General features: G+C 49.1%; 1 pseudogene; it reads right to left on the minus strand.

Moving 5' to 3' along the window:
* Nucleotides 1-9,190: 9,190 nt before the first annotated feature.
* LOC100414279 (glutamate dehydrogenase 1, mitochondrial-like) lies at nt 9,191-10,428 on the minus strand (annotated as a pseudogene).
* Nucleotides 10,429-10,856: the final 428 nt, after the last annotated feature.

The following is a 10,856-nucleotide window of genomic DNA, read 5'->3' on the forward strand; positions in this document are numbered from 1 at the left end:
ATCTGGGTACCAGAAAAAAAAAAAAGAAGAAAAAAGATAAAGCAATATAAACTCTGAAGCAAATAAATGATTCTGTAAGAAATGCACTGGTGCTCACTGCGTATCTTCTGTGTGCACCTGGTGAGATGCTGGCAAGCCAGAAAGCAATAAGGCCTGGCCTCACCTGGCGAGCCCTGGATGTGTGGGGAAGCACCTTGCCAGACCAGTCTCTGAGTCTGTTTCTGGAGGGACACACCCTGCAAGGTATGCTGAGAGCCCCAAGGGGTGCCAAGTGGACCATTCCTTGCCCTAAACACATTTGCAATTGAGTAACATCTTAACAACATTGCCAATTAGGAGAACAGCCCAGGACCCTAACACAAGGTACCAGAAAACACCCCAGACCCTCTGCCCCCAGCTCAGCCTCACAGCAGCCCTTCGTCCTCGCTATGTACACCTTTATTAAGAACCCATATTAGCCCAATACACTGCTAAGCCTCCTATGCTCTTTTCTTGCACCTTTGAAACAGAATTTTCCCCCTTGACAGGTGTCCCTGACACTCAGAGAGGCATCAAGGGCAGAAATGCAGCTGAAAGGACACACAATCAGGTGTATCCTAAGTGTCTGTGCTGAGAGCTAAGTAGAGTTTGGGTGATATTTAGCACAGGCCTGTGCTGCCCTATGGGGGTGACCTTTAGAAACTCATGTAGTAATCACAGCAATCCTATGAAGTAGATGTGATCTTTCCTATTTTACAGATGAGAACTCTGAGGCACAGAGAGACAGGGCACTTGACCAAAGTCACACAGCTTACACAGTCGGACGCCGTGGATACTCTGCCTCTGCCCAGGGATATCACCTGCTGCCAACTCTTCACCTGCCCCCACCTCTCCACCTGCCCCCACCTCTCCACCTGCCTCCACCACCCCACCTCCCCCTACCTCCCCACCTCCCCACCCTTGTGCTGCTGGTGTGTTTGGGGTCTCTTGTCTCCCACTAGATCACACGATCCTGGAGGCTGGGCCATGTCTTGATGTTTCTGTGTCCCTCAAAGTCCCAGGCATGAGCATGGAGTGGTCTCAGGAGGTGTCCTGGAGATGGGACAGGAGGAAATGAATGTCTCTGGGGCCATCCTTGTGGAGGTTTTCCGGGGGGAGCAGGACTGTGGGGCAATTCTAAAACCCCACCTTAGCCTGGTGCAGTGGATCACACCCAGCAGTTTGAGAGGCTGAGGTGGGAGGATCACTTGACCCCAGGAGTTTAGTCCAGTGTGGGCAACATAGTGAGACCTCATCTCTACAAAAAATGAACATTAAAAAAAACCTCATCTCCTCTTCATCTCTATAGGGACAGCTGCCCAGGCATTGCCCCTACCCTGGCAATGGAGTCAGGACTCCCGGGTGAGGCTGGCAGTACTATCTCTGAGAATGACACTGCCTGGGGGTCGGGCCCCTGCTGTGTAGCTCTGGGTAACCCACAGCCCTCTCTGAGCATAGAGAATGCTCACAGGGAGGTGACTGCCAGGGGCCCCTCACCAGAAACATTGGGCCAAATCCTTGCTAAGATCAGCTCTGTGGTCGCTGGGCTGTCCGGTTTGTGTCCACTCAGAGGCACAGGGGCATGGGGGCAAAGGGGCAGCATTGACACCAGTGGCATTGGAGGAAGTCAGTGAGGGGGTCCTGGAGGGAGTGGACCTTGAGCTGACTTTAGAAGAATTAGACTGAAAATGCCAGGTGGAGATGAGAGGGTGGGGCCTTCCCATTGCAGGGACAGCTTCCCACCGTAGGGACAGTATGAACCTAGAAAGAGGACAGAGACACCCCTCTGCTGTGTGAATTGGGGGCAGCCAAGGCCTGTGTTCTGGGAGAGGTGCTTGGGCATCCTTCTGGGGCCAGTAGGCAGCTTTGGGGGTCCTGGGCGGGTGATGCAGTCTGATTCCCTGGCCACCCTGGCTAAACAGCCTCCTCTGCTCCACACTCTCTGGACCTTCCTCTGCTTCATCTGCCCGGATCACTTTAAACTCACATACGGCCATGTCTCATTCATTCATCATCTTTATCCCTTGTCCTCTGTCCTAGAATGGAAGACCCATGAGGGCAGGACTTCTGTCTGCTTTTTTCTTTGAGGTAGCCCCTGTGCTTAGAAGGGTGTGTGGCACATAGTAGGTGGTCAACAAACACTTGCCGAATGAATGAACGAAACACTTTGGAAAGCTCACCCTCAGCCTTGTGAAGCTTCAGTGCAGGGTCACTGGGAAGCAGGATGGGGGCTCTGAGGGGCAGAATCATCCCCCTTCTCATGGTTATGGAACACTGGGGAGGCCCAACCTGCAACCGACTTCAGTATGGCCACACAGAACTTTCTTTTTAAAGCATCATCTCACTTACTTTCTTTAAATTGCTTTAAAAGGATTCCCTCTCAGCTACAAAAACCTCATGCACAAGTTAATCAAATAATGAAATTTAAGCTTCAAAAAGGAAATCCTCAGACCTCTTCCCGTGTCCCCAGCTGAGGGCCAGGACCCTCGACAGAGTCCTAGGAGGGCATTCTAGGATCCCCTCAGATGGGGAAGGTGCAGCTGAGAGAAGGGCAGGGCTTGACAGAGGCCACACAGAGAGGAGGGAGGCCGCCTAGAGTCACAGGCCAGGCCCTGAGCCCGCTCCTCCCCTCTCTCTGGGACCTCAGAGGCCTGGGTTTATGTCTGTCGCCGTTGACCTGCTGAGTGGCCACGGGCAGGGCATCACCTTACCACACATTCCCCTTTTCTGGAAAATGACAAGGTGGCACCAGCTCCTTGCTCAGGTTCCTCAAATACCAAAGTGAAAGCCATCAGCAGGCCCACCTCCTAGTGCAGAGGATAAGGGGGCCTGGAGGCTGTCAGACTGGGGCTGCCACCTAAGGGTGGGGTGACTCCTCTGACCCTCGATTTCCTCATTTGCTAAGAGGGGCAATGGGACCAATTTGTAGGACTGTTGTCAGGGCTAAATATGATACTGTAGGTAAAATGATTGGCATGGCAGTAAATGGCAACCTTTGTAATAGCAATCATTGTTATGCATTTATTTTTACCGTTGCAGGTGGTGGCGTGGGCAAGGTCAAAGGACAGAAGCTGGAAACTCTTATGGACATTTTCCCTCCAAACCCACTTCTAGCACTGGGTCCTCCCACACGCCAAACCCCTCCCCAGCTGGCTGGGTCCACGGTTCCCAGGGGATGACCCTCCCTGACACCGTATTTGTGAGCCTAAATAGGCTGTTTTCTGAAAGAAATATCACCCTTTATTTTTCAGATTAACCTGCCTGGGCCTGGAGAGAAGACAGAGGGCAGGGGTGGGAGGAAGACAAGCAAACTGAGAGACAGAGACAGAGCTTGGTTGAGAAAGGAACAGGAAGGCAGAGGAGCGGGAAGGCGGAGGAGCAGGAAGGGGGCAGAGAGGAAGAAAGGGGCAACATGGGCGGCAGAGAAGGAAGAGAGAAAAAGAGGAGCAGGGAAAGAGACAGGCAGGACAGCCAGAGACAGAAGGAAGGGGAAGAGAGGACAGAGATGGCCCAGGCCAGGCACGAAGCAAGCCTGAGAGGAGGGGCCAGGGCAGGCGTGGCAAAGGAGCAGGTACCCCGTGCACACAGGACAGGTGGGTCCAGCCAGGCCCTGGCAGCCTGGCTCCCTCTCAGTCCTGGGAGCCCCTGGCCAGGTGAGTTGACCATGTTTTCCTAGTGGGAACAAACACCGCTTTCAGGCAGCCTGTTCTCTAGTGGGGCATGGAGTGGGGGTGGAGGGGCGGGATCTGCCCAAGCCATAGGGTAGGTTCCGTGAAAGCTCTGCCAACCCAGAATGCTTCCTGTGAGGAGGACTGGGTGCCCAGCCAGATCCAGGGCCCAGAGCAGCCTCTGTCATCAAAGCTGGAGAGGAGCCAGCCCAAGATGGGGTGAAAAATGTAGGCTGGTTCTTGCTGGGTGTGAGATTCCAGCAGGAGCCAGCATGGCCAGGAAGTCAGAGGGACAGAGCCACAGCATCCCCTCACCTGCCCAGCGCCCAACAGTGGCCCAGGCCCTTAGCTCATTGCCCTGACTTATGTCCTCACATCAGAAGGGCAGAGCCATGTCCATACAGAATCACTGAAGAAAACATCTCAGTCTGTAAAGAATGTGGGTGCTTCTCTCCTGGACAGTAGAAGATGCTTTGACAGATAGCCCTCAAAACCCCCATTCTGTGCTCACTGGGTTTCCAAGACTCTCCCCGAGTCTTCTGCAACTTCACAGAAGGTTTGCCTTCTCCAGGTCAAGGAGTATGTGTAGCCACTTCCTCCCACGCTAGCCTCAAGCTCACACTCCAGCCCCTCTCATCTCTTCCCCTCTCCATCTACTCTCCTAGCTCTTTTCCTCCGGACCTGCCTGTCCCCACAAACCCACCTTTGTCTTGGTCTCTCGGGGAGTTTGAGCTCCCTTGAGTTCCTCCCTCACCCCCACCACCCCCTGCTTGGCATGTGCATCCCACTCAGTCCTCAGCCCAGCAGAAGACACCTTTCTTCATCCCCAACCACCCCTCTCGGAAAGAAGCTGGATGTCTTAAATAGCATACACCTCCTTCTCCAGAGTTCTGAACAGGGCCGGATCTACAGTCTTCACATCCAACTCCATAACAGGGTAGGTAATTCATAGGCAAGCCTGTGAGGAAGGAGCCTGTTTGCTCATCCCGGTTCCCACCCAGGGTGTACACATCTCTCTGTAAAAGGTGTTAAGAAAATGTCTAGGCCAGGCCCAGTGACTCATACCTGTAATTCCAACACTTTGGGAGGCTGAGGCAGGAGGATCACTTGAGTCCAAGATTTCAAGACCAGCCTGGGCAACATAGCAAGACTCTATCTCTATAAAACATTTTTAAAAATAATGGTTCTAGCTACTGGGGAGATTGAGATAGGAGAATTGCTTGAGCACGTCTGGTCAAGGCTACAGTGAGCCATGATCATATCAGTACACTCCAGCCTGAGTGACAGAGTAGGAACACCATCATTACAGAAAAAAAAAGTGGGGAAGAAAATGCCTGGAGCAGCCTGCAGCCAGCATAGTCCCCACCCACACTTGGGGCCTTTCTGACACTACAGCTACAACAAAGTCTCGAAAACACGAGCTGCGTCCCTCTCTCCCATGTGACCTTCAGTGGCCCCCCAGTACTCTTCTGCTAAAGTTTAGAGGCCTCCAAATGGCTTGCAAAGCTCTTCAGAAATTTGTAATACAGATGCCCTGGACTTACGATGGGGTTACAGCCTGATAAAGCCTTGGTAAGCTAAAAATATAAGTTGAAAGGATATTTAATACACCTAACCTGGCCAGGAACGGTGGCTCACGCCTGTAATCCCAGAACTTTGGGAGACCAAGGCGAGCAGATCACCTGAGATCAGGAGTTCATCACCACAGGCCAACATGGGGAAACCCCGGCCCCATTAAAAATACAAAAATTAGCCAGGTATGGTGGCACACATCTGTAATCCCAGCTACTCAGGAGGCTGAGGCTGAGGAATCACTTGAACCCAGGAGGCGGAGGTTGCAGTGAGCCAAGATCACGCCACTGCACTCCAGTGTGGGTGACAGTTAAACGCACTCAGAACACTTACATTAGCCCGCAGCTGGGCAAAAGCATCTGACAACACGGTCCACTATAGAATATCAGTTCACCCTGATGATTGCATGGCTGGCTGGGAGTTACACACACGGTTGCTCACTAGCATCGTGAGAGAGCCTTGAACTGCCTTCTATGGAATGCACATCACTTCCATACCATTCTAAAGTTGAACCATCTGTATATATATAAATATATATGTATCTCACTATATATGTGTGTGTATATATGTACATATATGTGTGTATAAATCAGGGACCATCTGTATATATAATATATGTAATATAGGCTACATTATATTAATATATTAATTATAATAATCATGTCTCATGACGTATATACATTACATGTATGCATATAACATGTTAATATACATAATTTAAAATATATGTGTGTTTATAGAGTGTGAACTCCTTCGAGACTGGGATTTTCTGTGGTACAACACAGCAGACACAAGTTGCTGCTTAATCACCTGTTTCATCTTGATTAACCGAGTTTTGGTTGACTTTGTGATACTTTGGCCTTGCTCCTTGGCACCCCACTTGCCATGGACGTCAGAATGTCCATTTCACTCTACTGCCTTCATGGATGCCCACAGCCTTGGGAGTCCACCCTTTGCATCAGCGGGCCCTGGATGTGGGACATGGAGTCAAAGGAGGTTGTTTTGGAGCTTTAAGATTTAATGACTGCCCACTAGATTCTGGACTTGCATGGGGCCTGTGGCCCTTTTTGTTCTGGCCAATTTCTCCCATCTGGAATGGGAGCATTTATCCAATGCCTGTAACCCCATTGTATTTTGGAAGTAACTCATTTTTTAAAAGTTATTTTACAGACTTATAGGTGGAAGGGACTTGCCTTGTCTCAGATGAGACTTTGGACTTGGACTTTTGAGTTAATGTGGAACTAAGTTAAGACTTTGGGGGACTGTTGGGAAGGCATGATTGGTTAGAGATGTGAGGACATGAGATCTGGGAAAAGCCAGGAGCAGAATTACATGCTTTGGCTTTGTTTTCCCACCCAGATCTCATCTTGAATTCTAATTCCCACTGGCCAACGCACTGTGAAAATCCAAAGGCCATTGTCCTGCTCTAAGCTACAGGGTTTGCAGAAACCTCTGATGGCTTCATTAAGTCTTGAAGAAAATAGGCCAATGGAAAGGTCTGCACTGGCATCCTCAGATCAACCCTTGGCCTAGCTGGACTTTCACAGCTAGAACTGGCCAGTGCAGAGAACTGGACGTGGCCATGCACAATTATCTCCCAGCTTAGCTTCTGGCCTCTGGCTGGCACAGCTGGGCAATCCACAGAACAGGTCCTCAGGGTCTGCTCAGACCCCTCAGTGCCCCACTGCTTGTCTCAGCATGACTCAGGGTAGGGAGGAGAGAGTTCAATTTGGTTTCAATCAGTCTTGAGTGTAAACCCCATTGAGCCACTCAATAGCTAATGTAACTTTGGCCACATTCCCTAAAATCTCTAAATATCTGTTACTTCTATAAAATGGGAATGACAGAAACTAATTCATGGGATCGTTGTAAGGAACAGAAATAAGTATGTGAAGTTTCTGGCACATAATTTCCATTCAATGTCTGTCAGGCATTATTAGCGCAGTCAAAGAACTCCAGGGTAAATAAAATGTCTCCAATGTAAATATTGCAGACATCATGAGAAGTGTGTATATTTGTGTATGAATGGTTGCATTTCTTTGGTTGGGGGTGCTGACGTTCATCTTGCATTCCACTGTTAATTCTACAACGGTCCTACTTACCCTACCCTAGCTACTTACTCCACCCCCAGCCCCTGCCAGGAAACCTTGAGCCAGACAGTTTATTGACAAGGTTACATTATCCAATTTTTTCCACATTACATATTTAAGATGCTTAGAATTTCCTATGCCAAAGGAACATTTGAATCTCACAGCTCATAGCCAACCCCTGAGACACAGGGACGTGTTAGAAGGACTTCTTCAAGGTAGGGGGAAGTTTATGCAGTGTAGTTCTTAGCTAATCATGGATTAGGAAGTGTGAGGGAGGATTAGCACATAAATAAAAGGCTTCTTTGTCTTTATGCTCACTCAAATATCATATTTTCCATTCACTTTTTTTAGGGAAGCTGTAGGGCTCCTGGGCATGACCATTCAAAAAAAATTATTGAACAGAGACACTCCTATTCAGTAGACATTGCCTATGGTTGCTTGCGCACTACAATGGCAGAACTGAGTGGTTGTGACAGAAACCACAGGGCCCACAGTCCTAATATATTTACTGTTTGGCCCTTTAAGAAAATGCGTGCTGATCCCTGGGCTTGATTACTGTGGCTTTTTAAGTCTTGAAATCTGATAGTGTTAGTACTCTAAATTTATTCTTATTTTCCAAAGTTATTTTGGCTATTCTGGGTCCTTAGCATTTCCACATGAATTTTTAGAACAAGCCTGCCAATTTCTAGAAAAATGGTCTGCTGGGTTTTCTGTTTTTGTTTTTTAATTTTAAAAAAGTCTTTGGCCGGGCATGGTGGCTCACGCCTGTAATCCAAGCACTTTGGGAGGCCAAGGCAGGTAGATCATGAGGTCAGGAAATCGAGATCATTCTGGCCAATATGGTGAAACCCCGTCTCTACTAAAAATACAGAAAAATTAGCTGGGCATGGTGGCATGCGCCTGTAGTCCCAGCTACTTGGGAGGCTGAGGTGGAGAATTGCTTGAACCCAAGAGGTGGAGATTGCAGTAAGTCGAGATTGCACCACTGTACTCCAGCCTGGTGACAGAGTAAGACTCCATCTCAAAAAAAAAAAAAAAAAGTAAAGAAAGGAAAAATAAAATGGGCAGGGAGTGGTAGCTCATGCCTGTAATCCCAGCACTTTGGGAGGCCAAGGCGGGCGGACCACCTGATGTCAGGAGTTTGAGACCAGCCTGACCAACATGGTGAAACCCTGGTCTCCACTAAAAATACAAAATTAGCCAAGCCTGGTGGTGCATGCCTCTAATCCCAGATACTTGGGAGGCAGGAGAATCGCTTGAACCCAGGAGGTAGAGGTTGCAAGTCAAGATCATGCCACTGCCCTCCAGCCTGGGCAAGAATGTGAAATTCAGTATCAAAAAAAAAAAAAAAGAAAGAAAGAAAAAGTAACCTCATTTCATTTCTTTGTTTTTTCTTTTTCTTTTGTTTATTTATTTTTGGAGACAGAATTTCACTTTGTCACCCAGGCTGGAGTGCGGTGGTGCAATCTCAGCTCCTGCAGCCTCCACCTCTCAGGTTCAAAGGGTCAGTCCCCAAGTACTTGGAACTACAAGCACGTGCCACCGTTCCCAGCTAATTTGTTTGTCTGTTTTTCCAGATGGAGGAGACTTTTTATTTAAAGGTAAAATACCAAAATGGCTCTCTGGTGTAGATGATGTCTACTTTCACACTCAGCTTGTACACGATCCCATAACCTTAATTTCTTTCTTCTTAAGGGGTTGATTTGGATTGACTTGTTGAGAATGGTATCCATTACTAATGAGTCAGGAGAGAAAGGGATTTCTGAGGTTACATGTAAACTCATGATAGGTCTGCAGAAGCTACAGACGAAGAGGGTAGTGAGGAAGTCAGCCATGATCCATCTATGTGAAGGTCACACCAGCTTCATTGTACACTTTGAAGACTTTCCCAATGGCGTTGACATAGGCAGCTGTTCTCAGGTCCAATCCCAGGTTACATTTCATGACTGTGTGCATAATTTGCCTGGCAGAATGCTCCATTGTGTACACCAAGCCAGAGTGCATGATGCCTTTCTCAGATGCACCCGATATCCTATCTCGGAACTCTGCCGTAAGTACAGTGGGAATAGTTCCACCATCCTTTCCAAATTTTCTTTCTAAACTCTCTTGATTACTTCTCGGCCTTTCAGCTAAGATCAAGTGTAAACTCTCTTGAACAGACAAGAGCAAGTGGTAGTTAGAATCCCCTTCATATTTGAAGATCAAATGGCCATAGCTGACATGACTTAGATTCTTAAGCCACTCAAAGTATGATACTGTCACTCCTCCAGAATTCAGGTGGAGATCTGGAATAACCGTAATGTTCCCTCCAGGAAGATCTTATCAGCTTCTGGAGTTGTTGGCCCGCTGGCACCTTCATCAGTAATCTTGGCTTTGACTCTGGGTGTGTTGTATTTGGTCAACTGCTTCTCACTGGCATCTGGGAGTCAGTATGTCACAGTCAGCCTCCAAGATGCTTCCTTCCTAGGGCTTTGCCCTGGGGAAGCCCAGAATGGACCCATGTTGCAATTTGAAGTCTTCCAGTTCCTTTGGGTCAAAACCATCTAGATTTCATATACTCCCATCAGACTCACCAACAGCAATACATTTAGCACCAAAACGATGCAAATATCATAGAGTGTAGGCCCACATTACCCAAATCCCTGAACAACAAATGTTTTATCTCCAAATCCTGGTGTCATTCCTAAAATGCTCATGTAAGAAGCTTCACTGATGAAGTTTTCAACCCCATGGAAGACACCATGGCCAGTAGCAGAAATGCGTCCGTGGATGCCCCCTTGACTGATGGGTTTACCAGTAACACAGGCATGTGCATTAATATTGCAGTGGCCTATGGTGCTGGCATAGATATCAGGGATCCAGGACATCTCCCCCTCACCTGTGTTCATGTCTGGGGCAGGGACATCAATGCCAGGACCAATAAAGCCCTTCTTTGCCAGCTCCATGGTGAACCTCCTTGTGATCTTGTCCAATTCATTATCAGTATAGTAGTTCTTGGGATTGATCTCAACACCAGCGTTAGCGCCCCCAAACGGCACATTAACCACTGCACATTTGTATGTCATCAGAGAAGCCAAAGCTTTTACTTCATCTACACTCAAGCAGTGCTGTGACGGATACCTCCCTTGCGGGGAGTGCGGTGCTGGCTGTGCTGGGCCCAGTGACCTCCCAGCCTTTGATGACCTCCCAAGAGCTGTCGTCGCGCCGGGTGGGGAAGGAGAGGCTCCGCACGTGGTTTCAGGGCTTGATGATCCGCAGGATGCGGCGCACCAGGCTCCGCTTCTGCTCCTCTCTCTCCCGGGTCCTCAGGTCCTCCACCAGCTTGTCCGCCACAATGCTGGCGTCACGGTGGAAGAAGCCTTCCACCATGTTGAAGAAGTTGGGGTCATCCTGACGGTCGGCCACTGCCTCGCTGTAGAGGCACGGGGCGGCCAATGCAAGCCCCGACTGCGGGGCGGCGGCGGGCTGTCCTCGGGGCCCGCCCCGCAGTGCAGCCGAGTCGACGGCC

Source organism: Callithrix jacchus, chromosome 6, assembly GCF_049354715.1.
Source record: "Callithrix jacchus isolate 240 chromosome 6, calJac240_pri, whole genome shotgun sequence".
Lineage (NCBI taxonomy): Eukaryota > Metazoa > Chordata > Mammalia > Primates > Cebidae > Callithrix > Callithrix jacchus.